This window comes from Theropithecus gelada, chromosome 7b (assembly GCF_003255815.1).
Source record: "Theropithecus gelada isolate Dixy chromosome 7b, Tgel_1.0, whole genome shotgun sequence".
Classification (NCBI taxonomy): domain Eukaryota; kingdom Metazoa; phylum Chordata; class Mammalia; order Primates; family Cercopithecidae; genus Theropithecus; species Theropithecus gelada.
Window position 1 is genome coordinate 51408434 of NC_037675.1, and position 27947 is coordinate 51436380.

At 46.0% G+C, this 27947-nt stretch overlaps 1 pseudogene; it reads right to left on the reverse strand.

The window, feature by feature from the left end:
- Window positions 1–14129: 14129 nt before the first annotated feature.
- LOC112628393 lies at window positions 14130–23139 on the reverse strand (annotated as a pseudogene).
- Between the last annotated feature and the right edge of the window lie 4808 nt (window positions 23140–27947).

Here is a 27947-nt window from a genome sequence, read left to right on the forward strand (position 1 = left end):
GGGAATGTAGGAAGTTTGGACCCTGAGAAGTCCCTTGGCTGGCAGTGTTGGGTGTCAGTGTCAAGGCAGCGCAGTGACATGGGGCAAGGCCTGTGTGAACTAGTCAGCGTGGGTGGGGTGGGAGGGCACTGCCGGGTGCCCAAGTCTATCTCCAGTGCCAGAGCTCCTCCCTCCCTGTCCCCACATTACGTGACCAAAGGTCTTTGGGTGTTGCTGTCAGATGGTGCGTCTTCTGGTCCAGCTGCTCTCTGACACCTAATGCCCTTTTTATCACCCTCTGTCTTTCATACCTGCCAGGCCCCAGCCTGACCTCCAACCCAGGCAAAGTCCCCCGAAGTCCCTATTCCTTTCCTTATTCTGTCTTCCTTTTCGTCGCCACATCCTTCTCTCTCTCACCCCCATTACCAGATAATTTAGGCCACCTTTTCTCCGTCAGCGTGGCCCGTGGCCCGTGGCCCGACAGCAAATATCTGAATGTGTGTGGCAGCTGGCACTCAGCTTCTCACGAGCTCCACGATGTGAGCTCCATCTGTGGAGGACACAGGTGTTAGTGTCACAAAAACCCAGGCATTTTCCACCCCTGTCTAGTGGGTCACCCTTCCCCTAAGTGCCAACCCCCACCTATCACAGAGATTAACTGTGACTGGGGGAGGGTGCTTCTTATTGTAGCAGTAAAAAAATAAAATAACCTGTCAATTTAGAAAAAAAATAGATTCAGGCCCAGTGCAGTGGCTCACGCCTGTAATCCCAGCACTGTGGGAGGCTGATATGGGCAGATTGCTTTGAATTCAGGAGTTCAAGACTAGCCTGGGCAACATGGCAAAACCCTATCTCTACAAAAAATTATCCAGACATCATGGCACATGCCTGTAGTCCCAGCCACTCCAAAGGCTGAGTGGGAGGATCAATTGAGCTCAGGAGGCAGAGGTTGCAGTGAGTCAAAATCGCGCCACTGCATCCAGCCTGACAAAGACCTGTCTCAAAAAAAAAAAAGAAGAAAAGAAATTAGAACTCATAAGGTTCAGCAATTCACCAGACAGAAAATCTACCTGCAAAAATCAACAGCATCTCTGTCCACCCACAGTAACTGCTGGAAAATATTATTTAAAAGATACCATTTACAATAGCAGCAAGAATTATAAAATATGTCTAGGTAATAGCCAAGAATACACAAAATTTCTATAAACATGTTTTAAATTCTAATAAGGAAACATAAAATGATCTGAATAAATAGAATACATTCCACATTTTGGGTAGGATGACTTCATGTAAGATGACTTATTTTGGATGACATTTATAAAGACCTAATTATATCAACAATGAACCTATACATTTAATGCAATCCTAATCAAAATTCTAACTGGATTTCTTTTTGAGGAACTCAGTAGAAAAATAATTAACTTTTACAAAGAAGAGTAGAGGGGAGAATTGCCCAATTACATACACTACAAAATCAGAATAACAGTAGCAGTGCCAGCTCTGTGGCAGTCCAGTAGACTAGCGGAAAAGCACGGGTAGCTGGGCAACACACTCCAGTCCTTTAGGAACTACACAGAGAGAAAGTTAACCTGGCAAACACAGGTCCTCAGTGGGCTCGGCCACCAGTGGAGGTTTTGCTGGGAGATTTTGCTACACCACTATCATTGCAACAAGTATAGCTAAGGAATAACAAAACATGTGCCTCAAGGCCCCCGTGTGACTTCAAATGCACTACATCAAACTGGCTCTGTGGAGAGAACAGGACTTAACTGTTCAGCAGGCCTAACTCTTTGGAGCTGCCCCTGAAGCCGGCAGCAGCTACACATCCTTCATGAGGCCAGATGTGAAAAGCTGGGCCCAGAGAGCTGAGGTAGGTCCCTGTGCAAGACCACAGGGCTTCCATCTCTCTCCACAGAAAACACATCGTGGAGCTCCTGAGAAGCTGGGTGCCAGCTACCAGGAGAGCTGGAGGGTGAGCTGGAGGGGGTGGCCTTAGGTGGAGAGAAAGGACAGGAGTCCACAGAGCAGGCCCATTCTGAGTGTTCAGCAATGCTAGGTAAAATTCACAGGTGGAAATCCTAGCCCCCAGGGTGATGGTATTTGGAGGTGGGGCTTTGGGAGGTGATTCGGTCTTGGGGGCAGAGCCCTGAAGAGCCCTTTAATGGAGATGATTAAAGCTCTTATGAAAGAAACTCCTTCCGCCACAAGAGGACTCTGGGAGAAGGCGCTCTCTATGAACCAGACAGCAGGCCCTCACCAGACACCAACTCTGCCAGTGCCTTGATCTCAGACCTCCCAGCCTCCAGAACTGTGGGAAATAAATGTCTATCCAGTCTGTGGATTCCTGTCCTAGCAACCCAAATGGACTAAGACAATCAACTTTGACTTCAGCTAATTCATGCAGATGTTCAGCTCTCCTGAATTAGTAAAAGCATACACGTTTTTAAAAATACAGCATAGAAATCAAATCTCAGCATTTTGTGTCCGTTCTCTTTAGCTCCTTGTCACTCATCTCGTGTTTCTATAAAACCACATTCTTTCTTCTTGTTTTAGGGAGGTCTGTCTGGGTTGTGCTGTAGCAACAAAAAATTTCCAAATCGCAGAGGCTTTATGCATTGATCATTGACATTTGAGCACCGATCATTGTTGAAGCTGAGTAATGGGTATAATAGGTTTGATATTATATGTATGCATATATATTATATTGCATATATACATATGTATTTGAAATTTTCCAAGATAAAAGAGTTTTGTAAATCTCTGTGGCTTAAACTCACAGAGGCTCATTTCTTGCTCATCTTCCATGTCCCTCATGGATCAGCAAGGTCTCTACTCTACTTCATCCTCATCCAGAGACACAGGCTAGCCAGCCTCCGCCCTCTAGAGTATTACTCAGTACTGTAGCACCAAAAAGGAACCATGGGGAGAGCATGTGATGGTTCTTCAGGCTTTTGCCTGAAAGCGAAACCCATGACTTCTGTTCACATTTCATCAGCAAAGCCAGCCACATAGCCACACCTAATTTTAGTGGCTCAAAGACAAATGGATCTACTATCTACTCAGTAGAAAGGGAACTGGAAATATCTGGTGAACAGCACTAATGATGACCACAGCCACGAAGAGATGTAAGTCTAGAGATTCATTCAAAAAGAAGCCCTGATATGCCATAGAGTTGTTCCCAATGGATTTCACCCCCAACCAAAACCAAACACTCAGTTTTCTCAATTTTAATAAAACATTCAAACTTATACCAAGACTGGGAGTTCCACAATGTCAGGGACAGTTTATATACCTTCTTTACTTTTCCAGTGCTTCACAAACACAGCCCGTTGAGAACTGTCCCCGACATTGTGAAACTCCAACCTTGGTCTAAGTTTGATTGTTTTATTAAACAATAAGAAATGTCTTCTTGTTGTCCTCCCTCTGTACTGTGTCCCATTTTCCTCTTCCTATAAGGATGACAGTCGTCTTGGATTAGGGCCCACCCTACTGACATCTTAATTTGATTACCTCTGTAAAGACCTCATTTCCCCACACAGTCACACTCTGAAGTGCCAGGGGTTAGAACTCAGCACTCTGTCTTTAGCAGGTGCTAGATTAAGATCTGCTCAACTGAAGAGACCAGCAGAATGGATTTCCAGGCGTCCTCTAGAGAAGCCATTTCTCATCTTTGTTCTTACTCTTACCAAACTCTGTCTTATGACATTCCCAGGAGGAGACAGGAGGGGGCTCATGCTTTTCTAGGAGGCCACTGAGTCATTGAGGCTGTCCCAGGTGGCCAGTCTTTCTCTGCTGCGAACTCACCAAATGTCAGTGGGTGGAGAAGGGAGCCTTGGGATCATCCTACTCAAAAGCATGCATCTTACAGGTGAGGAAACTGAAGCCCAGAGAAGGTAATGACTTCTACCTGCTTTAAGTCTACCGTCTCTTAAGTCCCTTTGTATTAGCAATCTCTGAAAGGCTTGTGACTTTGAAACCTGGGTATCCTGGACCACAGTCCAGTCCTGTCTGTGTCTGCCATATTATATCCAGCCATGCTGTACACTGCCATATGTTTAGTAAGGCTGAACTGAGAAAGAGAGAGAGAACATTTAAATAGTGTAGGTAATTCTGCCCATTTCACACAGTGAGGGGATATGAATCTGATTTTCCCGATAGATGTTGGTTCCTGCCTCATTCTCGTACGTGAGCTCTAGCAAGCCTTTGTATAATACTAACATGGCCCCTAGACACAGGCCAGTCCTGCCCTGGGGCTCTACTGAAGAGTCAACACTCTGCTTCCACACCGGAGAGAGAGCCCATCCTATGCTTAGTGAGAAATGGTATCAGGGTCTCCGACATGGCAACTTCTGAAAGGATTTGCAGGGGTCATTTGAACTGTACTCTCTGTCTTTACGCCTGAAGCCTGGTGCGATGTGCTCTGCTGTGACCATTGCCAGTGCAGGGGTTGGGCTGCCAAGAAAGGACACATCAAGAACAGTGCCATGTATTAAATGAGCCTTCGGTGGGCTCTTGCTGGAGCATCTTATGAGCAATGAAGTGTGTAGAGAATGATAACTTGAACAAACCTATGCATTGCTTGACCATAGAAATCATTAAAATATCAAGGGATTTAAAGATGTAATGACCCAGCAAAGATGGAAAATGTGTTTAAATGCAGATCTCAGTCATTAAAAATGCATTTGGCACGCCACATTTGCCTCCTCTGAAAATGGGGGAAAATACATTTAGGGCAAGATGGCCACAGCTCCCCAAGAGGAAGGGTTGAAAAGAGAGAGACAATCCTCATTGGGTGCCCAATGAGGCAAAAGCTCTGAGGTGGTCAGATTGCCTCTCTGTGAGGGCTGGTGATGCTATCACCATTGGAAGCCGCAGCCAATTCGCCACTCCAGAGGCTTGTGAACTATGCGAGATGCAGGAAGCATCTTCTGAAAGAGAGCCCCTCTTAGGGGAAGATACCAGAGTCTGCTTACCAGAAACATCAAGAGGGGAGGCAGTTGCAGAAATGAATGTGGACAGAAACACTGATCGCAGCAATTTATAAAAGAGGCTACCTTGGTCTCCTGGATACGTGTTTCTTTTTTCTTACCAGATTTTAATTACTGTATTAGTTTGCTAGGGTGCCCATAGCAAAGCACCACCGACTGGGTGGCTTAAACAATGGAAATGTGTGTTTTAGTTTCAGAAGCTAGAAATCTGAGATCCAGGTGTTGGCTGGGTTTGTTTCTTCTGAGGGCTGTGAGGGAAGGACCTGTCCCTGGTTCTGCCAGGTTTGTAGATGACCGTCTTATTCCAGTGTCCTTTTATCATCTTCCTCCATACTGTTTGTGTCCCAGTGTCCTATTCCTATAAGGACAACATTCCTATTGGGTTAGGGCCCACCCTGGTGACCTCATTTTAATTTGGTTACCTCTGTAAAGACCCCACTTGCCCACACAGTCACACTCTGAGGTACCGGGGCTTCGAACCTCAACGTTTGAACTGGGCAAGGGGAGGCAGGACACGGTTCAGCCCACCACAGTCACTCAATGATTATAATGCATCCAAAGGGAGGCTTCGAAGGGGTGTGTTCTGTCACATGGAGAAAACAAAAAGCTCACAGTGTACGCTCCTGTTTTCCTAAGGTGTTTGGTCAATGAAAGTCCAACTCACCAAGGACAAACTGCATAAACAGTGAAGGGTGAAAGCTGGGGCTGTTGGCTGTGAACCAGTTCTGTGATCTTGAGCACATGAAACCCTCCCATGACGCAGTGTTCTCATTTGTAAAGGAAAGGAATGGAGTTGGTGAGCTGGACGTGGTGACTGGCACTCCCACCCGCTGTGGGCCTTCCTGTATGACAGAAACAAGAACACTCAAAACTGTGTTTGCAGATTCCTCTGCAGCCAGAGTTCTGCTCAGGCATTAGGTGCCCCCGATAAGATGCACTGGGATGAGATCTGGAGGACCACAGTGAGGTAGAGGCCACCTCGTTATTGCTGCCTCTGTGGGCAAAGCCTGGTCAACTGTGTGGAAAGAAGCTATGGAGGATAGGGTTAGCACTCGGTGTCTCTAACCAGCCCGAGGGGCTGGTCTGGCTGGCTAGGCAGGTGTCCCCTTCCTCCGTCACTGCTCTGTGTGCCTCCCTCCTGAAGCTGTGCTCTCGCTCTATCCCCAATAGAGGAGGACTGGTCTTCTTTGGTCAAAGGTATATGAGTAGCTGTGCTCCCCTGCCAGAACCTCCAAACGAGCTCTCAAGATTGGTGAAAAAGCCAGGCACGGTGGCTCACACCTGTAATCCCAACACTTTGGGGAACTGAAGCAGGTGGATCACCTGAGGTCAGGAGTTCAAGACCAGCCTAACCAACATGGCGAAACCCCCTCTCTACTAAAAATACAAAAATTAGCCGGGCGTGGTGGCAGGCACCTGTAATCCCAGCTACTTAGGAGGCTGAGGCAGGAGAATCGCTTGAACCCAGGAGGTGGAGGTTGCAGTGAGCCAAGTTGTGCCATTGCACTCCAGCCTGGGCAATAACAGCAACACTCTATCTCAAAGAAAAAAAAAGATTCGTGAAAAAAAGCAAACTGGAGAAAAAGGTATAAAGTACACTTCCACTTACAAAGGAGGGACACACATGTGTATTTTAAAGGAATCTCGGAATAATAAACAAACCAAAAAAAGGTAGTCCTAACGATCTCTTTTAGTAGGAAAAATAGCGAGACTAAGATGTCAGGCCCCAAACTCTGGCTGTGAAACTAGAAGCAAAGGATGAGTGGGCCTGTGTCTCTTTCTCCTGCTCAGTTCAGAGTGAAGGAGGAGGAAACACATGGAGGGCAGGTGAGAAAGGGAAATGAGCATTTGCTGAGCTCTCTCTTTTAAACCACCTGGGCAAGGTACTTTAAGTACATTGCTTTCTCTAATCTTTTACAGCTTTGCTTTGTGGTAGGCAGTTTTATTATCCCCACTTTATAGATAAGGAAAGGAGAGCAAAGAGGAGTGAAGCCACAGAAATCAGATTCATAAAGCCAGGAGAGTGGCAGAAGGGGACTTTTTGCACCCAGGCCATTGGACCAAGCTCTAGCATCTCTCTCTTGCTGAGCCCCCAGATTGAGCCCACAGGCAGTGGCCACAGAAGGTGCTACCTCCTTGGAATCCTGGTTTCTGTCTTCTTTCCTCACTCCAAGGCTGGGCCCCAATCCTGGATTTGAGAGATGGGCCCCAAGCCTAGCCAGGGTAGCTCCCAGCCCTCCAGCTTCTCTGGGATTGGCTGAGAGGAGGAAGGGAGGGCCACTAAGCCACTGTTTTTTCTTTATTTGATCGGCTATTGAAATCATTTGATAGCTGGGCCCTGTGGCTCATGCCTGTCATCTCAACACTTTGGGAGACTGAGACGGGAGGACCACTTGAGCCCAGGAGTTTAAGACAAGCCTGGGAAGCATAGTGAGACCTCATGTCTACAAAAATAGAATAAAATAAAATTAGCTGGGTGTGGTAGTGCAAGCCTGTAATTCTAGCTACTGGGAGACTGAGGTGGGAGGATCACTTGAGCCCAGGAGGTCAAGGCTGCAGTGAGCCAAGACTGTGGCACTGCACTCCAGCCTGGGCAACAGAGTGAGACCCTGTCCCCCTCCACCCAAACCAGAAAAAAAACAATCATCTGAGGAGTTTTAAAAATGACTGATGCCCAAGTTTCACCCTCAGAGATTCTGATTTAAGAGGCATGGGGTGCAGCGTTGGCATGGGATGTTTGGGAGTTCCCTATGCAATCCTAATGTGCCATAAAGTTTGAGAGTCCTTCTGGTTTTGAGTATAACAGGGGCCAGTATCAATGACACCGCCCACCATGTGGGAGCTTGTTAGAAATGAGAAATCCGTGACCTACTGAATCAGAAACAGGTGGGAGGACAGGGGTAGAGGGAAGGGAGCCAGTATTTTAACAAGCCTTCTATAGGATTCTGGTGTGCCCAGTTTGAGAATCACCATTCTAAGCAACAGCTAGAGACAGATCGTGTGCCTTGGTTTGCTTTGTCAACTGTCACATAACTGCTATGTTGATTATAAAACAAGCGAAATTTAATGGCCCCAGGGAATGAGAGTGTTCAGGACTTTTCCCCAAGGAAAAAACCTTGAGGCAAGTGAGAAAGTGTTTAAATGTAATTTGGAATCAACTCGTACTCACTCTAGTTTCTGAGAGGAGAGCAGCATTATCAAAACACGAGGATGCTCCTGAGAAACTGTACCACGAGCTTCCAAAGCCAGCATGGATGCCTCGGGGAGAACGTGGCCCCTGAGGACAGGCGCGGGTGAACAGCCGTGGTGACCCTGGACCGGCAACCCCTCTTGCCAAGGCTTCCCAGCTTGATGGTATGTTCATTTCCTAGGGCTTCTGTGACAAATTACCACAAACTCAGTGCCTTAAAACAACAGAAGTGTATCCTTTCCCGGCTCTGGAGGACAGAAGTCTGAAATCAAGGTGTCGGCTGGGTTGATTCCTTCTGAAGGCTCAGAGGGGGAGTCCCTGCCATGCCTCTCTCCAGCCTCCGGCGGCTGCTGGCAACCCTTGCGTTCCCTGGCTTATAGACCCATCACCCCAATCTCTGTCTCCATCATCACATGACCATGTGTCTCAAATTTCCCTCTCCTTTCTCTTCTAAGGACACTCAATGGACTTACGGCCCACCCTCTCCTAATTTTACAGGTGCAAAAACAGAGGCTCCGAATGAATGATTCGGGGCCTTGAGGTCACTCAACTGTGAGATAGAGGTCAGAATCTAGCCTGAGCTCTTTGCACTACATCTTACCTTCGTCCTGATTTAGCCTTCCTTTGGTGGCTCCCAAATTTGCTACTTATCTTTTTTGTTTTGAGATGGAGTCTCACTCACTCTGTTGCCCAGGCTGGAGTGCAGTGGGGCAGTCTTGGCTCACTGAAACCTCCGCCTCCCAGGTTCAAGTGATTCTCCTGCCTCTCAGCCTCTCGAGTAGCTGGGATTACAGGTGTGCACCACCATGCCCGACTACTTATTTTTTAATTTTTTTGTATTTTTAGTAGAGTCAGGGTTTCACCATGTTAGCCAGGCTGGTCTCGAACTCCTGACCTCAAGTGATCCACCTGCCTCAGCCTCCCAAAGTGCTGGGATTACAGGCGTGAGCCACCACGCCCGGCTCTTCAGATTGGCTACCTCCCTTCTGCTTTTGCTAGGACTACCTTAGTCTAGACATTCACCATCTTCTTCCTGAATTGCTATAACAGCTTGCCTGCTAGTCCCTTTGTCTACTCTTTTCTACTCCAATTTGCCTGTGCCCCGCTGCTGTATGCTTTTTCATATTTCAGTACATTTTGTTAATAGAATGATCTGGGCCTAACTCAGCAGGAAATTTATTTTCTAGCATCTAAAAATGATTTTTTCATTAGGTTAGGTGTCACCTACTCGTCTGCGCCTTGTTAAGATGGGGAGCGTAAAGTCATACCAGATACAGACTAGGTTTATAATATAGTTGACTTTTTACCATCCTTGGTAATGACAGATAAGGACAGAACTCACGAGTTCATAGCTAATCTACAAAGCTTACTGTGGCTAACAACTTTAAATGCTCAGGCTGATACGTTTGCAGCCAGTTGTGTTTCTCTACCACTGTACAACTTCAGGTGGGGCCCAAAAGTCTCAGGTGTTAATGATCTACACACTAAACCCTCCAGCTGAGGTGGGAATCTTTAAAAGCCACAAACGCAAAGGAATTACTGAATTCTCAGGTGGCTTTGATGAAGAAAGTCAAGTAAGTTTAGGTTAACCTGAGTCAGGAGCACACACCTTGAGATGTACATTTCAGAGGGGAAGGTGGATTTTATAGAGTTGAATTCTATATGCTTCTCTGATGTAGCATTCAGGGAGGTATGTAAGTTCATATCATATGCATTTTCTTTTTTTTTTTTTTTTTTTTTTTGAGACGGAGTCTCGCTCTGTCGCCCAGGCTGGAGTGCTGTGGCCGGATCTCAGCTCACTGCAAGCTCCGCCTCCCGGGTTCCCGCCATTCTCCTGCCTCAGGCTCCCGAGTAGCTGGGACTACAGGCGCCCGCCACCTCGCCCGGCTAGTTTTTTGTATTTTTTAGTAGAGACGGGGTTTCACCGTGTTAGCCAGGATGGTCTCGATCTCCTGACCTCGTGATCCACCCGTCTCGGCCTCCCAAAGTGCTGGGATTACAGGCTTGAGCCACCGCGCCCGGCCCATATGCATTTTCTTTACCAACCTGGGTTTAGATCAAAACAGTATAACGTTAGGAGGTCCCAGTGAAATATGGTAAATATCTTGCACAAGTGACCATTTGCAAGTTACCAGACATGAAAGCCACACCCGATTCTTCTCTGCCACAAGAGTGTCATTGCCAGAGATACATCAGGCTCTCACACTCTTTCCCATTAAGCAATTCAAAACATTTTGACAAATGTGTCCGTTTGTTTAATATATTTATCATCTGATTTACCTGTCATACCACACAGCAAAGCTGTATGTTAGGTATATAAAACTCTAGTCAGATGACAAGGATGGTTAGACTCAGCATTGAAAATTCCTTCTCACTGAGAGCAAACTGGTGCAACCTCTTTGTGGCAGGTGCAAATATCAATTAAAATTTAGAATACAAATATTCTTTGACCTAACAATTCCACTTCTAGGATTTTTTTCATAAATAACAACGAAATCAGTCCAAGACAAAAACACACATGTATGTAAATATTCATTTCAGCATTATCTGTAAGATGAGACACAATAGAAATATTCTTTTTTTTTCTTTTGAGATGGAGTCTTGCTCTGTCACCCAGGCTGGAGTACAGTGGTGTGATCTCTGCTCACTGCATCCTGGGTTCAAGCAATTCTTCTACTGCAGCCTCTCGAATAGTTGGGATTACAGGCACCTGCCACCGTGCCTGGGTAATTTTTATATTTTTAATACAAACAGAGTTTCACCATGTTGGCCAGGCTGGTCTCGAACTCCTGACCTCAGGTGATCTGCCTGTCTTGGTCTCCCATAATGCTGGGATTACAGGTGTGAGCCACTGCACCTGGTCTGAAGTATTCTTCAATATATGACAAATTCATATACATCCAGACTAGCCGTGGTGGATCACCTGAGACAGGTGGATCACCTGAAGTCAGGAGTTCAAGCCCAGCCTGGCCAACATGGGGAAACCCTGTCTCTACTAAAAATACAAAAAAAAAAAAAAAAAAAAAAAAAACCCTGCATGGTGGCAGGTACCTGTAATCCCAGCTACTTGGGAGGCTAAGGCAGGAGAATTGCTTGAACCCGGGAGGCAGAGGTTGCAGTGAGCCAAGATGGCTCCATTGCACTCCAGCTCTGGGCGAAAGAGCAAGACTGTCTCAAAAAGAAAACAAACAACAACAACAAAAAACTATTAATACTAAGCCTGGTGCTGCCTCCTTATGCCATTTATGGACTAAAGAGCAGAGCTAGTTCCTGCTTTTCTTCCAGCAGCCATAAAGTAAGGGCTGAGCACTGGAGATTAGAAAATAAAAGATCCCACCCACGTTTCTGCAGAATTTCTAGACCAACAGTATGGTAGGGCAGACTAGGGTGTTAGGCACCAAGAGGATTCAGCTCCATACCCTTAACCTTGGGATAGTAATGTGATGAAATGTACAGGTGCACAGGAATGTTTAATAGTTCTTAGTCTCATAGGTTTGGTACTTGGACTTACTTAAGAGGGTAGAGAATGGCTCTGAAGCCAGAATCAGAGATTTGGTCCTGATGCTGCCGTTTACTAGCTATTTGACCATGAATAAGCTACTCTCTGGTCTCAGTGTTCTTATCTGTAAATGGGATAATTCTAGCACCTATCTCCCAAGGTTGTTGTGAAGATTAAACAAATAAGTAAAATACATACCAAGCGCTTGACCAATGCTAGACATTGCTATATATCTAAAAGCTAATCTACTTCAGAAAGAGAAAACAGTCCTATTTCTGCACAGCTGTGGCTCACGCCTGTAATCCCAGCACTTTGGGAGGCTGAGGCGGGCAGATCACGAGGTCAGGAGATCAAGACCATCCTGGTCAACATGGTGAAACACTGTCTCTACTAAAAATACAAAAACTAGCTGGGCGTGGTGGCTCATACCTGTAGTCCCAGCTACTTAGGAGGTTGAGGCAGGAGAATCACTCGAACCTAGGAGGCAGAGGTTGCAGTGAGCTGAGATCGCACCATGGCGTTCCAGCCTGGGTGACAGAGCGAGACTGTCTCAAAAAAAAAAAACAAAAAAAAAAAACGAGCTTCAGAACTCTCACTCTTCCTCCTCTCTCCAAGCCCCCTGAGGCTATGAATTAAAATAACAGACATGATCTTTGTCTCTGAGATTCTACGGAGGAGTTTTCCTAAGCAATGCTGTCTACTGCAATGCAAATTTTCTTGAACTATTCATTTCATCTCAAAATCATTTCTGAATCCCACAGTCATTAATTTCAAATCCAGACTTGCCTTTGGATGTAATTCTATGTAGCACTTTCTTTGATTTACAAAAGTTCAGGGGCCCACCGTGACGGTGCTGGTGGTCTCTGAAAAGATCCAGCCAAGCACTCGGTCTGCGGTGCGGGAACTCCCCTCTGCTGCTGCCTAAATGACTCGCAGTGGAGTTTCTGGGCTAAAAGCACAGCAGTTTCCCTGCTGTGTAGGCATGATACAGGATTCCCGAACAGGAGGCCGTCGTGGGATCCTGAGCAAGCCCTCACTTGTCTGGAGCTCAGTTTCCTCAGCTCTAAAACAAAGGGACTGAATTAAATGTCCTATTTTGTCCTTTCCAATTAAAAAGACTCTAAATATATAAGAACCCTGTCTCAGGAAGCTGAGCTCTTTTTTGTACTGTGCTGAAACCGCTCCCCCCGCCCACCCCAACCTCACCACCACACACTCAAGCACACAGAACCCGTGAAATAACAGCTCCCACTTACTGAGTGCAAAGTGCCAAGGGCTTTATATACATCATTGCACTTAATCTTCACAATACATCTGTGAGGTTGCTACTAATTTTTCAGATGCCCAGAGAAGTCAAACCGAAGGCCAAAGTGGGAGCCTTGCTTCTTCTTCGTTAGACAGGAACCTGGTCTGGATTTCTTGTATTTGTTTGTTAGAGATAGGGTCTCGTTCTGTCACCCAGGCTGGAGTGCTCACTGCAGCCTCGATTTCCTGAGCTCAAGCGATCCTCCTGCCTCAGCTTCCTGAGTACTGTAACTACAGGCCTGCACCACCTGCCCTGCTAATTTTTACTTTTTGTAGAGACAGAGTCTTGCTATGTTGTCCAGGCTGGTCTTGAATTCCAGGGCTCAAGCAATCCTCCCACTTTGGTCCCTAAAAGTGCTAGGATTATAGGCAGAAGACACAGCACTGGTCCCTAGCCTAGATTATTAAAGTATCTTCTGGCTCTATAACACCCTGTAAATGTAGCTTCATGGTCTTCTCCAGTCTTCCAAGTCCGCTACACCAGGGGTGGGGGTCCAGGAACATGGGATTCTTCCTGATGTACAAGATGTGCAGTGGCACCAGATTCTACTTTTTGAATATGTTTTCTTTCAGCCATGCTGGTTTTATTAATATAAAGCAGCACCCAAAAAGTTCTCCTGGAGCCTTTAAGAGCCTCCAGGACAAACAGAGCTTCTGTACACTTGATTCCAAACCTCCTCCTTGCTCTCAAAATGTCAGACCCCTCCAGAGTTTCTCTCAGGAGAGAGACTGAGCGGAGTTCCCCTTCTGTGGGTTTTTGGCTTGCATCAGGCCACTGAGCAAGGCTGAACAAGAGCAGAGTGATGTGACCTCACTTTCAGGTCTGGTTTCAAAGCACATATTAAAGTTTCTGATTCTACCACAGCCACACATTTTCTCAGTCTTCATCTTCCATCCCTGCCTTAAGCATTTCAGTCTATCCAGCCAATCTCTCTCTCTGTCTTTCTCTCTCTCACTCACACACACACATACATACACTCATACTCTCATTCATCTTATATTTCGTAGTTCAAAATAAACATCAAAATTAAGGCTGTTCCTGTGACAAGAAAGTATATACAAAGAAGTGAGAGGCTGATTTTGTAAAACCGCCTGCATTCAGGGCTCTTTGGAACCATCCTCCTCTTTACAGGGCTGAGGGCTGCAATAAATAGAGCTCATCAGAGACTCAGACATACTCGGAATAAGAAGTGCACACATTTAATAGAGCAGCTGTGTTGGCCTGTGTTCCTGGAGGGGTGTGGGAGGAGCCTGGCATTCATTCACTGCTCTGGAAAGGCTGTGCCAACAGCACCAAAAGGAGCAAGGAAGTTCCCAGTGCCATGGGCGGCACCCACCAGGCATGAGGTCCACTGACTGAACCAGTCTCCTTGCTCACCCACCGGCCACGGCCACCAATGTGCTGGCCACCAACACCGTGCCCACCTGTGGGGTCTCCAGCCTCTTGGAGGCGAGGTGGGGCTGTGTGGGGGATTCCTCAAAACGCTCCCACCAGAACATCCAGGAGTGACTCAATCTGGTGGGAGTCTTTGAAGTGGGAGGGGCAGGACCCATCCTGGGCAACCTGCAGCTCCTCAGGGAGAAGGACACCAAGACTTCGAGGCCATTGGAGGCCATCTCCCCACAGGAAGGAAAAGCCCAGGCCTCCATGTCCTGAAGGAAAAAAATCCTGCCATCTGGGAAAGGGAGGCACCACTTTACTTCCCACTGGGCCTTCACTTCCTGTGGGGCCTCTGGATGGTATTTAGCAAACAGAAATACAGAACACTCAGTTACATGTGAATTTCAGATAATCGGCAAATCCTGTTTCTATGTAAATATGTCCCACATACTGCCTGGGGTAGATTTAAGACTAAAACATTATTTGTTATTTATCTGAAATTTAAATATAACTGGGCATCTTGTTTTTATCCAGCAATTCTCCCTTCCTTACGGTCTTTCCTCTGGCCAGGCCTTCCCAGGTGAGAGTTTATTCTGTGTGCTCTCAAGCAGAAATTTGTTCAGTTCAGATTCTCCTGGGATTCCTGGTGAAAAGGCAAAGATCTCAGGCCACATCTGTTGAATAGTATCTCTGGGGGTGCGGCCCAGAATACACATTTTATTAAGTTGTTATCTAAGTGGTTCTGATATACATTTGTATTAGTTATCTACTGCTTCTGAACAACTTACCCTAAAAAGGCTGAAAACCAGCAATATGTATCATCTTGTAGTTTATATGGGTGAGGACTTTGGGACTGACTTGGCCTGATGATCCTGGCTCGTGGTCTTTCATGGCGCTGCAGTCAAGATGTTTGTCATCTCAAGCCTTCGCTGGTGCTACGGGGTCTGCTTCCAAGCTCACCTAACTGGGCCTCAGCAGACCTTGGGGCCCGGAAACATCAGCTCCTCACCACAAGGACCTGTCTATACGTCTGCTCACAGCACAGCATCTGGCCTTTCCCAGGGTTAGAAATGAGATGGAGGCAGGGAAAAAGGGAAGGGGAGAGAGGGAGAGAAAGAGAGAAGTGAGGGGTGGAGGTGAAGCACAAACACAAAAGTGAGCCCTGAAGACAAATCTACTCAAGGGAAGAGGGAAGAGAATTACCCAAGAGCATGAATGGCAAGAGGTGGGAATCCTGGGGGCTGTCTTAGAGGCTCCCCACCACCATGTTCAGGTTTGGGAATTCCTGCTATAGATGGGTCCTCGACGCACCAGAGCCAAGACCACACTGTAAACAATGGGGTCCAGTGAATTTCTCTCCCTTATTTTTCCTTGCTTCCACTCCTTCTCCCTGTCCCCTTTTTGGTGATCTGAGACAATAACAATGAGGAACTATAAAGAAGTGAAGAAGGAAAATAAATCAAAATGGCAATCTTAGGAGACTAAGAGTAAATTTTAAAATGCTGGCAAATACTGTTTGGGTAGAATGAAACCACACGCAAATCCCATGCATATATAGCTGTGTCCTAAAATGTCTTAGCATTCAGTGTGGTTCTTGTAGAATCTCCTATGAGTACTAATGAAAACACAGAAGTAGGGTGACCAATTGTCTTAGTTTGACCAGGACTCTCGCGTGTCTGGGCAGAACAATATGTTTGGTTACCTTCATAACAATGAGCCAATAAGTCATTGCATCAGCCTCTCTGCCCCCATCTAGAGACTGAGTGGGTTGGCCTCGTGATGGAGTGGAGAGGACACGGGCTTTGAGCTACAGGCCCGGTGTGTGCCTTTAGCTGTGGCCCTAAGCTATCTCATCTAGAAAACAGGAACCATGCATCTGCTTGGTAGAGCATAAATGATACACAGGGGAGTGCCTTGTAAATGGAGAGGTGTCATCTCGATTTTAAAAAGAGCCCCTCCTGTCAAGGAAGGTGAGATCAAAAATATCATCCCTTTTCACTTTTGCGACCAAGTCTGACATTTTCTCTTTTACATAGTTTGACCATGCTGACCTCCTGGAGAGGTGAACACAGCCCACAAAAGCCATATTACACTCGTTTAATTTTCATCTTAATTTGCCACTTAACCCCAAATTGATTTAGACTATTCCCTCCAGAAAATGCTCATCTCCCCAAAAGAACAGTCATCTCTGTTATATCCTCAGTGACAAGTTTCCCAGGAAATCTGTACCAAGTCCTGATATAACAGATGTGATTCATCTTTCACAGCTCTGGCGGTGTGACTCGCTCCTCCGAGGCAGAAAACTGTCCCCAGCGGCACTCTTTGCCTTGCCCTCCTCCACTGCCATTCCTCAAGGTTGGGGAGTTTTTTGGTCGTTATTCGCGAAAAAGACAGTAATATTTAAATTCTGTTAAAGTGCTCCTCCCCTCTCTTTTTTTTTTTTTTTCTTCTTCTGTGTTGTCTCATTCTGCGGAGTAAATGTGCAGGCCTGCACATTTATATGACCCGAAATGGCAATACCATTTTGGATGAACTTCTCTATTTTTCTTTGAGATGGGCCAATTGCAAGAATGGCCATAATTCTCTTCTATCATGATTCTGTCCATCATTCTTCTCCACCCACCCTTGGACTCCAAGGCACCCAACAAAGACCTTGGACTAATGATGCAGAGGAAAGATGATCTCAGTCTGTTCTGTTCCCTGCCACTTTGCAGCTGTATGACCTTGGACCCCTCTTGGTCTCAATGGAGAGAAAGAGATCTGGCTGTCTTATGGCAGTAGGTGGTTGTAAGAATGAAATAAACAAGATTAATATCAATGAAGGTCCTTTCAAAACCTTAGAGTGCCATATAAATAAAAGGTGGTTAGTTTATTCATTAGAGTCCAGAGTCCTTCCATTGCCACACTTCAGATATCTGGCCAGCTGAGTATTCCATTAGAATTATTACTTGCATTGGTTACTGGGTGAGAATTTCTGCTTACTAGCCTTGGCAGGTTTACCTAATAATTTAATTAAGCTATTTAAATTTAAATTACTGGAGGTAATTTTAAAACTTTCACAAACCTGCTGCCTCATGCTTTTTGTTTTATAGTTTTAACACTTAAGAGGCTAATTTTTGGCTGGTCTGAGTGCAGTGGTGTTTACAACTAATTGATCACAACCAGTTACAGATTTCTTTATTCCTTCTCCACTCCCACTGCTTCACTTGACTGGCCTTAAAAAAAAAAAAAAAAAGGCTAAATTTTGCCCCTGCACTTTGGGCACACCACCAAGACCAGTTTACAAAGTATGTCCTTTCCCTGACGTTCAAGATGGTGCGATTTCAGTTTTCACAGAATTTAATTTTTAGTTTTATACCATTTCTATACAGATATGGAATGTTTTTAAAACCTACTTTTGCAATCAGCAGTTCTACCTCGATAAAATTGACTTTAAAAAAAAATGAGCTAGGCTTAGCTAATGTTAAACAAGTACCATAATTAAAGAGAAGATTATAAACACAGCTTCCCTCCCTGGTTCCTTTAATTGCATGCAAGCTTGTAGTTAATATGAAAGTAAAACATTACCACCGTATCAAAAGAAATGAGGAAAGAAAAAAAACAAAGGTTCACCTACCAGCCTGATATCACAAGTGGACTGACTGAAAATGAAACAAAGTGAATTGCTTCATTAACAGCATTCTTCTTCTGAAAGAAAAAGGATGGGAGGGTTGGGTTCAAAGACTCAACCTTATCCTACAGCACTTTTTCATCTTTCCAGGGCATGTGGTGAGTGGGAGTTAAGGTCAGTACCTTGCATAAGATCTCTCAGCCAGCTCTTGATGGAGCTGGGCAAAGATATTGTGATGGTTAATTTTACATGTCAATTTGACTGGGTCAGAGTGCCCAGATATTTGGTCAAACATGATTGTGGGTGTTCCAGGTGAGGGTGTTTTTAGATGACATTGACATTTAAATTGGTTGACTTTCAGTAAAGCAGATGGCCCTCCATAACGTCTGGTAAGCCTCACCAATCATCTGAAAGCCTGAATGGAACAGAAGCCTAGCCTCTCCTGAGCAAGGAGTCTGCTAGCAAACAGCCTTCAGACCCCAACTGCAACATTAGCTCTTTACTGGGTCTTCAGCTGCTGGCCCACCCTGTAAATTTTGGACTGACCAGCCTCCACCACATGAGCCAATTCCTTAAAATCAATTTCTCTCTCTCTATACACATCCTATTGTTTCGGTTTCTTTGGAGAACCCTGACTAGCAGAGATGTAAAGCAAGAAGAACTTTACACAACAGGATAAGAGTCTGAGCCATTTCCCTCCTCCACAGTAAATTCATACACACACAGACATGACTTTTAAGCTGAGATAGGAGCTTTGACTATTTCAAGGACATTGACTAGTGCAGTGGCTGTCAGAAGTTTGCAGCTCTGCCCCGCTGGGAGCCAAAAGGCTGGGTTGAGTCCCCTTCCCACCACTTACTGGCTGGGGGGCCCCAACTGAATCACTTAACTTCTCTCAGCCTTGGTTTCCTCATCTGACAAAACAGAAAGCTCTTTGTAAATACTGCTATAGAGTGTCTGATATTACTTGTACTTACCATATTTCTTAAAGCAATAGTAATAGCTAACATTAGAGGACTTTGTATGTGCCAGGCTTTGTGCCAAGAAGATATATTATCTCATTTAATCTGTTCAACAACCCCATGAGGTGCATAGTACCATGTCTCTGCTTTACAAATGAAGAAACTGAGGTAGAGAGAAGTTGAGCTGCCTGCCAAGGTCACACAGCAGGGATGCAGCAGAGCTGGGATCTACACCTGCTCTATCAGAACTAGGGAGCACTCTCCCTAATGATTAGTGCTGTAACTGCAGACCGTTATTTAACCACTTTAAGTTCTGATATTCTTGTATGTGCCGTGGAATACCTACCTATCTCCTAGGCCTGTTGTGAGAATTCAGGGAATGACATTTGGGAGTGACGTCTAGCACACTGCATGGTGTGCACTCAAAGAGTGTGAGAGGAATTTCTATTATAGGCACTTGTTATGTACTGGATGTTTGTGGTCTCCCCAAATTCCATGTTGAAATCCTAACCTCCAATATGATGGTATTAGGAGGCAGGGCCTTTGGGAGGTGACTGGGTTATGACGGTGGCAGGTTTATGAGGATGGTATTAGAAGGCAGGGCCTTCGGGAGGTAACTGGATGATGAGGGTGGCAGGCTCATGAATGGTATTAGTGCCCTTATAAAAAGACACAAGAGTTTGCTCTCTCTTTTTTCTCTGCCAAGTGAGAACACAGCAAGAAGACACCCACCTGGAAACCAGGAATAGGGACCGCGCTAGACGCCAGATGCAGGCACCTTGATCTCGGACTTTCCAGCCTCGAGAACTGTGAAAAGTTAAATAACAAAATTTCTGTTGTCTAAGCCAGCGGTCCCCAATCTTTTTGACACCAGGGACTCGTTTTGTGGAGGACAATTTGTCCACGGGCCGGTGGTGGGAGGCATTAAAGTCTCATAAGGAGTGCACAACCTCGATCCCTCACATGACAGTTCACAGTAGGGTTTGCGCTCCTGTGAGAATCTGATGCCACGGCTGATCTGGCAGGAGGCGGGGCTCACTGGAGTGCTGCTCACCTCCTGCTCGGCACCCCAGGTCTTAACAGGCCATGGACCAGTAGCAGTTCACGGCCCAAGAACTGGGGACCCCTGGTCTAAGCCACCCAGTCTGCAGTATATGTGTTATAGTTGCCTGGGTTAAGACAATGTCCCATGTCCCAAAACACCAGTCCCTTCACAGGGGATAATTTAATCCCATGTGCTAACAGGGGAAGAAGCCAGGGTTGCTGGAAATTAATGACTACTCTGCCATAGTTAACAAAACCTTGTTTTAAGAAATATTTTTCATGAAAAGAGTAGATGAATTTGAATAAATGTTTAATGTTGTCTTTTGTTAAGTAAATATCTTCTTCTTGAATTTATTTATGATTAGTTTATTTATAGGGTCTAAACTACTCTATAACCCAGTTTTTGACATATCAAACAATCCTTAAAATGCTGATGAAATATATTTCATACTTTAATTTTTATATTTTATTATTTATTTATTTATTTTTTTGAGACAGAGTCTCTCTCTATGGCCCCAGCTGGAGTTCAGTGGTGTGATCTTGGCTCACTGTAACCTTTGCCTCCTGGGTTCAAGAGATTCTCATGCCTCAGCCTCCTGAGTAGTTGGGTTACAGGCATATGCCACCACACCCAGGTAATATCTCATACTTTTTAAAATGTAGCTGTAAGATTATTGTATTAGTTTGTTGGGGCTGCCATAACAAAGTGTCACAGACTATGCGAACCAAAATCTAACTGCGCCTCTCCCATCTTCTAAGAATATCACACTGGTACTTGAGAAAGGAAAGCACACAAAGCCAGGAGCAGCTACTGAACCAGTAACAGCAAGTAGTGACGTAGCCAGCAAATTACACCATGAGGGAAGGAGAGAGGACTTCAGAACTTGGGCAAGGCCCGATTCAGGATCCTGATACATGGGGTGTGAGTGGGAGAGGAAAGAAAAGATGGCCCTAGAGATAATTCCTATTTCCCCAGCTTTGCTCTCCTTTCTCCTCCTTTTCCCTTGATCTCCCCCAGTCAGGCCACATGGCCATTTCTGAGTCACATACGCCACCCCCAATCATCCCAGCAATGGATCCTTGTCAACTCTGGTATGTTAATGTTGGGGCTTACGTCCCCTCCTTCATTCAACAGTGAAAACCTGAGGACATTACGGCGAGTCACTTTCTCTTTCACATCTGTGTCCAAATTTAGCCACATCTCCTTCTGTTCTCCTTTCCCTCCCCACCTTCACTTCCCTCCCTCTTCCATTAGTCTTGCTGAAGAGGTGACTCTTTTTTTCTGGAATCAATCTGCCTGTGCTCAGGTTCCCATTTCTTCCCTCCAGGCTCTACCACCCTTTGCTCCATCAATTATCCACCCCCTAGTCACCTCCATTTATCTTCAACCACAACCTCCCCTCCCTGTGCACAGCCTCTCTCCTCTTACCTACCAAACTTTATGAAGTAAGCTATTACTCTTTCTCCACTCTTTTGCCCCACTCTCCATTCATGTCTACTCATTTTTGCATTCTCTGTAGAACCTAGAATTCACATTGTAGGTGCTCAAGGAAAGACAGATGGATTAATTATGGAACTGGATAATCAAATATTCCTGAGCAATAAGTGTGAGGATGGTGCAAGATGCAAAGAAGATGCCATTCTTGTCTTCAAGGAGGAGGCTGTGGAATTTGTGAGTTAAAATAGACACACAAAAAGTCAGTAGATCTACACTGTTAACAAACAGAACAAAGTCTTTAAAATGGAGGCATCTGGAGAGAGGGACTGGAGTAACAGCTTCTTGTCCCCCTAGTGCTTATGTGAGTGCAGATAAAGTCATAGGTAAATCTGAATAAGGTTCAAGGACCGACCCCTGGGCCACAGTTGGGACTTATATAAAATGAATGCCCGTGGTGAGTATCTGGGATCCTCCCTTGTTGAAGATCGACAGCGTCCCTGGAGGGAGGAAGCATCAGTGGGCAAATGGTTCGATGCCATGGACAGCTCAGAGCAGTGTGAATCAGTGGGGGGTACCCAGGGATTCCTGAGTATCTGAGTGATGGAAGCCGGAACCTGTTCCTGGCTTTCCCTGGCTGTGCGCCCCATCTCTCCAGCTATAAAATGAGAGGTGATGCTCTGAAGACATGAAGTGTGAGCAGCAATCTCTGGGTGATTTTCCACATTCTCTGCCCACGTCTTCCGTAACCTTCGGGGCTGCGCCCCTCCAGGCAGCAGCAGCACTTCCCCCTCTGAGCAGCGCTGGCAGCTGAAACACTGGTGGCTGTGACTGCTGAGCCTTCCCCTGAGGTTCAGGCTTGGAGGGAGCCCTGTCCCAGGGGCCAGGCTTTGTGAGACCTTGGCACCCTGGAAGCCCAAGGTCCCAATGCTGCCTGATCCTCTACAGCAGAGCTTCTCATGGGCTGGGCTGCTTTCAATCAGGTCCTGGAGCTCCCACAGACCAAAATAGCATTTGCAGCCAGCCTGGGAAGATCTACAACCCTAAATTCTTTTAGGAACAATGAAATCAGAGTTTTGAGCTGAGGAGTTGTTTCATTTGATAGGTTGAAGGAATGAAAGGAAACACATTTGCAAAACCAGGTCACTCCACTATACTCCAGTAAGAAGAGTAATAATAATTGGTATCAAATACTTGGCATGTCCCAGGTTCTGTCCTGTAGTAGCCACTCCCTTCAGGAACTTGCTCCTCTATATAACGATGGGCAGCTGGTGCCCAGAGCACCTGCCGCATGGCCTGGCCGGCCACATGCAGATAAGGAGAGATGATGACTGCTTGTTTTGGGTCACCTTCTGTGAAGAGAAAGCAGGAGGGGAGAAGATTGATAAGATCTGGTCCAGGATCAGCTAGGGCCTGAAAGGAAGCCAGCCTGGGAGACCGAGGGGAGCGGATTCAGAGTCTATCTCCACCCCCTGCCATGCAGCGGGGGCTGAGAACCCTGCTCATGCAGAGATGCAGTAGATCTGCAGACAGCTGCTGGAAGCAAAGGTAGCTGAAAGTCCAGAAGCCCCATTTATTCTTTTCAAATGTGGTACACTGCTGAGAAGGGGAAAGAAGAAATCAAGTCGTTTGTCAACTGTGAGAAATACCCACAGGAACTCACATTTCCATCCAGATTTCAAGTTGACATTTGGCTCTGACATCTATCTTACTGTTGGAGAACCTAAGACCTCCACGGGTGAACATAACAAATGTCACCACCAGGCCAGGCGTGGTGGCTCATGCATGTAATCCCGGCACTTTGGGAGGCCGAGGCAGGTGAATCACTTAAGGTCAGGGGGTTTAGACCAGCCTGGCCAACATGGCAAAACCCCGACTGTATAAAAATACAAAAATCAGTCAGGTGTGGTGCCGTGCACCTGTAATCCCAGCTACTCGGGAGGCTGAGGCACAAGAAACGCTTGAATCCAGATGGCAGAGGTGGCAGTGAGCCGAGATCATGCCACTGCACTCCAGCCTGGGTGACAGAGGGGAAACTCTGTCTCAAAATAAATAAAAAAAATTTAAAAACCCAAATGTCACCACCACCACTATCATCATCCCTGTCTCACAGGTGAAAAAACAAACTCAGACTGAGGGACCTGCCTCAGAACTCACAGCCAGTCAGCAGCAGAGGCAGGAGCGCAGCCTTCTCCCTCTGGCTTCTGTTAGTCCAGAAAGTACCCCCCAAGTGATGCTGAGGCAAATCTTCAATCAGAAGAGGGACAGGGTGATCTGAGGGGGTCTGCGTGGCCACATTCCTAATCATAATCAATGATTGGCATGGATTGTTTGGAAAGATGGTAGCAAAATACTCTGGGGACTCATGGATGAATCAGGGTCAAGGGAAGTGTCCTGTGGTTGGAGAAGAGTTTCTGAGGAGATTCACACACAAGCTCCTGACCAGGGGCAGCTGAACAGGCAAAACCCGGGCTCTCTCTCTATAGAATCTCACGCTTCTTGCCAGGAACCTCAGGGGAGTGTGAAAAATGAGGAGTTTTGTTTTTTGTTTGTTTTTGTTTTTGTTTTTTGTTGCAGAATAACAGTCACATTTTTCAAGGCTATCTGGAAAGTTATATCTGTCCTTTGGAGACACTAGTAAAAAAATAAAGTAATAGATTCCCCTCCAGCCTTTTACCAAGAATTACAAACCTACTAACAACCTTCACCCTTTCTCTCTGTCTGTCTCTCTGTCTGTCTCTTCCTCTCTCCCTCTCTCTCTCTCTCTCACACACACACACACACCCACGCACCCACCCACCCACCCCTACCTCTGCTCCTCTGCTCATATTTCACAGGGCTGGACAGAGATCTTTATCTAACTGCATAGCTCTGAATTGCTAAGTGGCAGAATTAGCTTGGATCCTATGTTATCCCTGATCACATTAACCAGATCAATGAAGCAGCACTTCTATCAGATTTTTTTTTTTTTGAGACGGAGTGTCATTCTGTTGCCCAGGCTGGTGTGCAGCGGCAAGATCTCGTCTCACTGCAACTCCGCCTCCCAGGTTCAAGCAATTCTCCTGCTTTAACCTACCAAGTGCTGGGATTACAGGCGCACACCACCACACCTGGCTAATTTTTGTGTTTTTAGTGCAGACAGCGTTTCACCATGTTGGCCAGGCTGATCTCGAACTCTTGACCTCAGGTGATCTACCTGCCTCTCGGTCTTTCAAAGTGCTGGGATTACATGCATGAGCACCATGCCCGGCCGGCACTTCCATCAATTTTTGAGTCTGAAGCCCTCCCATACGCAACCCCAATGTTTAACCTGGTAAGCTGGTTAATTCTCCTACAACTTAGGCCAATCATCTGTCAATCATCAAAGCTGCCTTTAAGATCAACCTAGGACTCTACCATGGGAACGATAAGTGAATGTGGGGCAGGTATGTGTCCTATACCGGCCTCTCCACTTTCTGCCACCACACATAGGCAGTATCCAAGTGTCAGATTTTCCTGAAGGCTGGGTGACCAAAGGGAAATACTACAGAAAAGGAAAAAAAATTGAAACTCCACTCTGAAAGTGGCTTTCCCCATAATCCAAGAGAAAAGCAATAAGAAAGCACCTTCAGTTTTAAAACTTTTTTTTTTTTTTTTTTTTAAGCTAAGTTCATGCTCTGTCACCCAGGTTGGAGTGCAGTGGCAAGATCACAGCTGACTGCTGGCTCATCTCCTGGGCTCAAGTACTCCCCCCATCTCAGCCTCTCCAGTAGCTGGAACTCCAGGTATGTGCCATCATGCCAGGTTAATTTTTTGAAATTTATTTTTAGTAAAGACAAGGTCCGACTACATTATCCAGGCTGGTCTCAAATGATCCTCCTGCCTCGGCCTCCCAGAGTACTGGGATTACAACAAGCTTGAGTTATGACACCTGGCCAGTTTTAAAACTTGCTCTGCTGGCCAGGTACAGTGGCTCATGCCTGTAATCTCAGCACTTTGGGAGGCTGAGGCAGGAGAACTACTTGAGCCCAGGAGTTCAAGACTAGCCTGGGCAAAATAGCAAGACCTTGTTGTTTGTTTTAATAAGTTTAAAAAAAGAAAAAAGACCAGGTGCGGTGGCTCACGCCTGTAATCCCAGCAATTTGGGAGGCTGAGGCAGGCGGATCACCTGAGGTCGGGAGTTCCAGACCAGCCTGGCCGATATGGAGAAACCCCATCTCTACTAAAAATACAAAATTAGCCAGGCGTGGTGGCACATGCCTGTAATCCCAGCTACTCAGGAGGCCGAGGCAGGAGAATCATTTGAACCCAGGAGGCGGAGGTTGCGGTGAGCCGAGGTTGTTCCATTGCACTCCAACCTGGGCGACAAGAGCAAAAAAAAACCAAAAACCAAAACAAAACAAAAAACACTTGCTCTCCAGATGGCAAACCTCACTGCCCAAGTACCTCTCCTAATACACGTTGTTGCAACTCTCCCTCCACTTCTCAGGAACCCCCACATCATGGGGGTTAGAATCAAGCCCAGAATCTACCTCCTCATGTAAGCTACTCATTTTCTCATCTCTTGAGTTATTCTCACTAAATAATGATCCTTTGATGGGGGGATGGAGAGGTGCAGGCTTGAACACTTTCTGGGTGCAAAGAAGTGGATTTCCTCTTTTGTTACATTTAAATCAAACTACTCCCACAACAGGTTTTTGTTTCCTCCCTTTTACTTTCTGGTGAGTTTCATAACGTTTACTTTTGTAGTTTGATAAGATCTCCACAGTATGATCAGCAACCAACACTATTTTAGAAAGCTTCTAAATCAACTGTTAAGATGATCTGGTGGGTATCATGGACAAAATGCAAACTTAAAAAGCAGATTACTTTCTGGGAAGGTAATGATTGAGAAGGATCTTAAGGGTAGGGTTTAATGGGCTGAAAGGTTTGAATGCTCTGCCAGTTAGGATCTGATCCACTGCAAGGGAGAGAAACCCAGCCCCAAACCAGCAGAACAGAGTTAACTAGGTGAGGTAACTGGGAAGTCCAGGGGCTGCAGTGGCTTTAGCTGGCTTCAGAGATTCAAACAGAATCATCGGGAAAATGTTCTAATTTCTCTGCTTCTAGACTCTGCTTTCCTCTGTCTTGACCTTTACTCTTGCGCAGCTCAAAACTTACTTTACCCTTGGCACTAGCTACCCCAGAAAAGAAGGGCCTCTTATCCAGGGGGGATCCTGTGGGTTAGCCTGGGTCAGGAAACCCAAGTCTTTCCTGAACTTGGTGGGCTACTGGGAGTAGCATGATGAAAAGTCTGGAACCCCAGGTTAGGAGTGCGCTTTGCCACCACTGCCTGCACAGATAAGTGTAGAGAGATATTGAAGGTGGGGAGACAGAGGAGTGAGGCCCAACCTGAGGCAATGGCAGTGAAGATGGAAAGTGGAGGAAGAGCGAGAGAATCCATCGCAGGTAGATCAGTGTATGATACACTGATTTCATGTGAGGCAGAAGAAATTAGAAATGTTAAAAGAATGGTGATGCCATTAGTAAAACAAGAATATGAGGCAAAAGAGTCTACTTTTGCAGACATTTTGCTAAGACATACTCTTGGTTGGGCAAGCAAAGGAAGACATCAGGCAGGCAGCTGAAGGGGAGAGGTCAGACTTAAGAGAGGGGTCAGAGCCAGAGGTCTAGAGAGGGGGCCTCTACAATAAGCTTGCAGTTGGAATCATGAGAATTGCAAGATCTATGTGTGTAGAGGTGAGTGGTCAAAAGACAGAGCCCCAGGGAATTGTGAGTTAAGCGACAGGGAAGGAAAAGGAACGAAGGCGGTAACTGAGAAGCAACCAGACTCTGTGCTGAGAAAGACCTACTTAAGTCAAATAGGAGGAAAGTTCCAGTATCAAAAAGAAAAAGAAATAGGCCAGGCGTCGTGGCTCACGCCTGTAATCCCAGCAGTTTAGGAGGCCGAGGCGGGTGGATCACGAGGTCAGGAGATCGAGACCATCCTGGCTAACACGGTGAAACCCCGTCTCTACTAAATATACAAAAAATTAGCTGGGTGTGGTGGTGGGCGCCTGTAGTCCCAGCTACTCAGGAGGCTGAGACAGGAGAATGGCATGAACCTGGGAGGCAGAGCTTGCAGTGAGCCGAGATCGTGCCACTGCACTCCAGCCTGGGCGACAGAGCAAGACTCCATCTCAAAAAAAAAAAAAAAAAAAAAAAAAGAAACAGATCCCCATGTTCAACAATATTTCCAATATTGCTGCTATACTCATATTTTCCTCATTCCTTTTCACAAGTGAACTCACAAACTAAGTTCAGTGAGCAGCTATTGAGGCTACAAGATTTATTGCTTTCTGAATATCAGTGGCTTCCCTCCTAAGTTGTATTAATTTGAGACCTGAGTTCCTCATCATTAGTAACAACATATTGATTTGGGGGTCTTGTTTCATTTTTTTAGAACAAGGACCAGGTATTAAAACAGCTGCCCAAATACCGCGGTGCAAAGACGGCACTGCTCCAGATAGCTAAGCTGCTAAGCAGGCAGCATCATTATGTTGACTTGGGGGCAGATGTATAAAATCTAGTGCTGG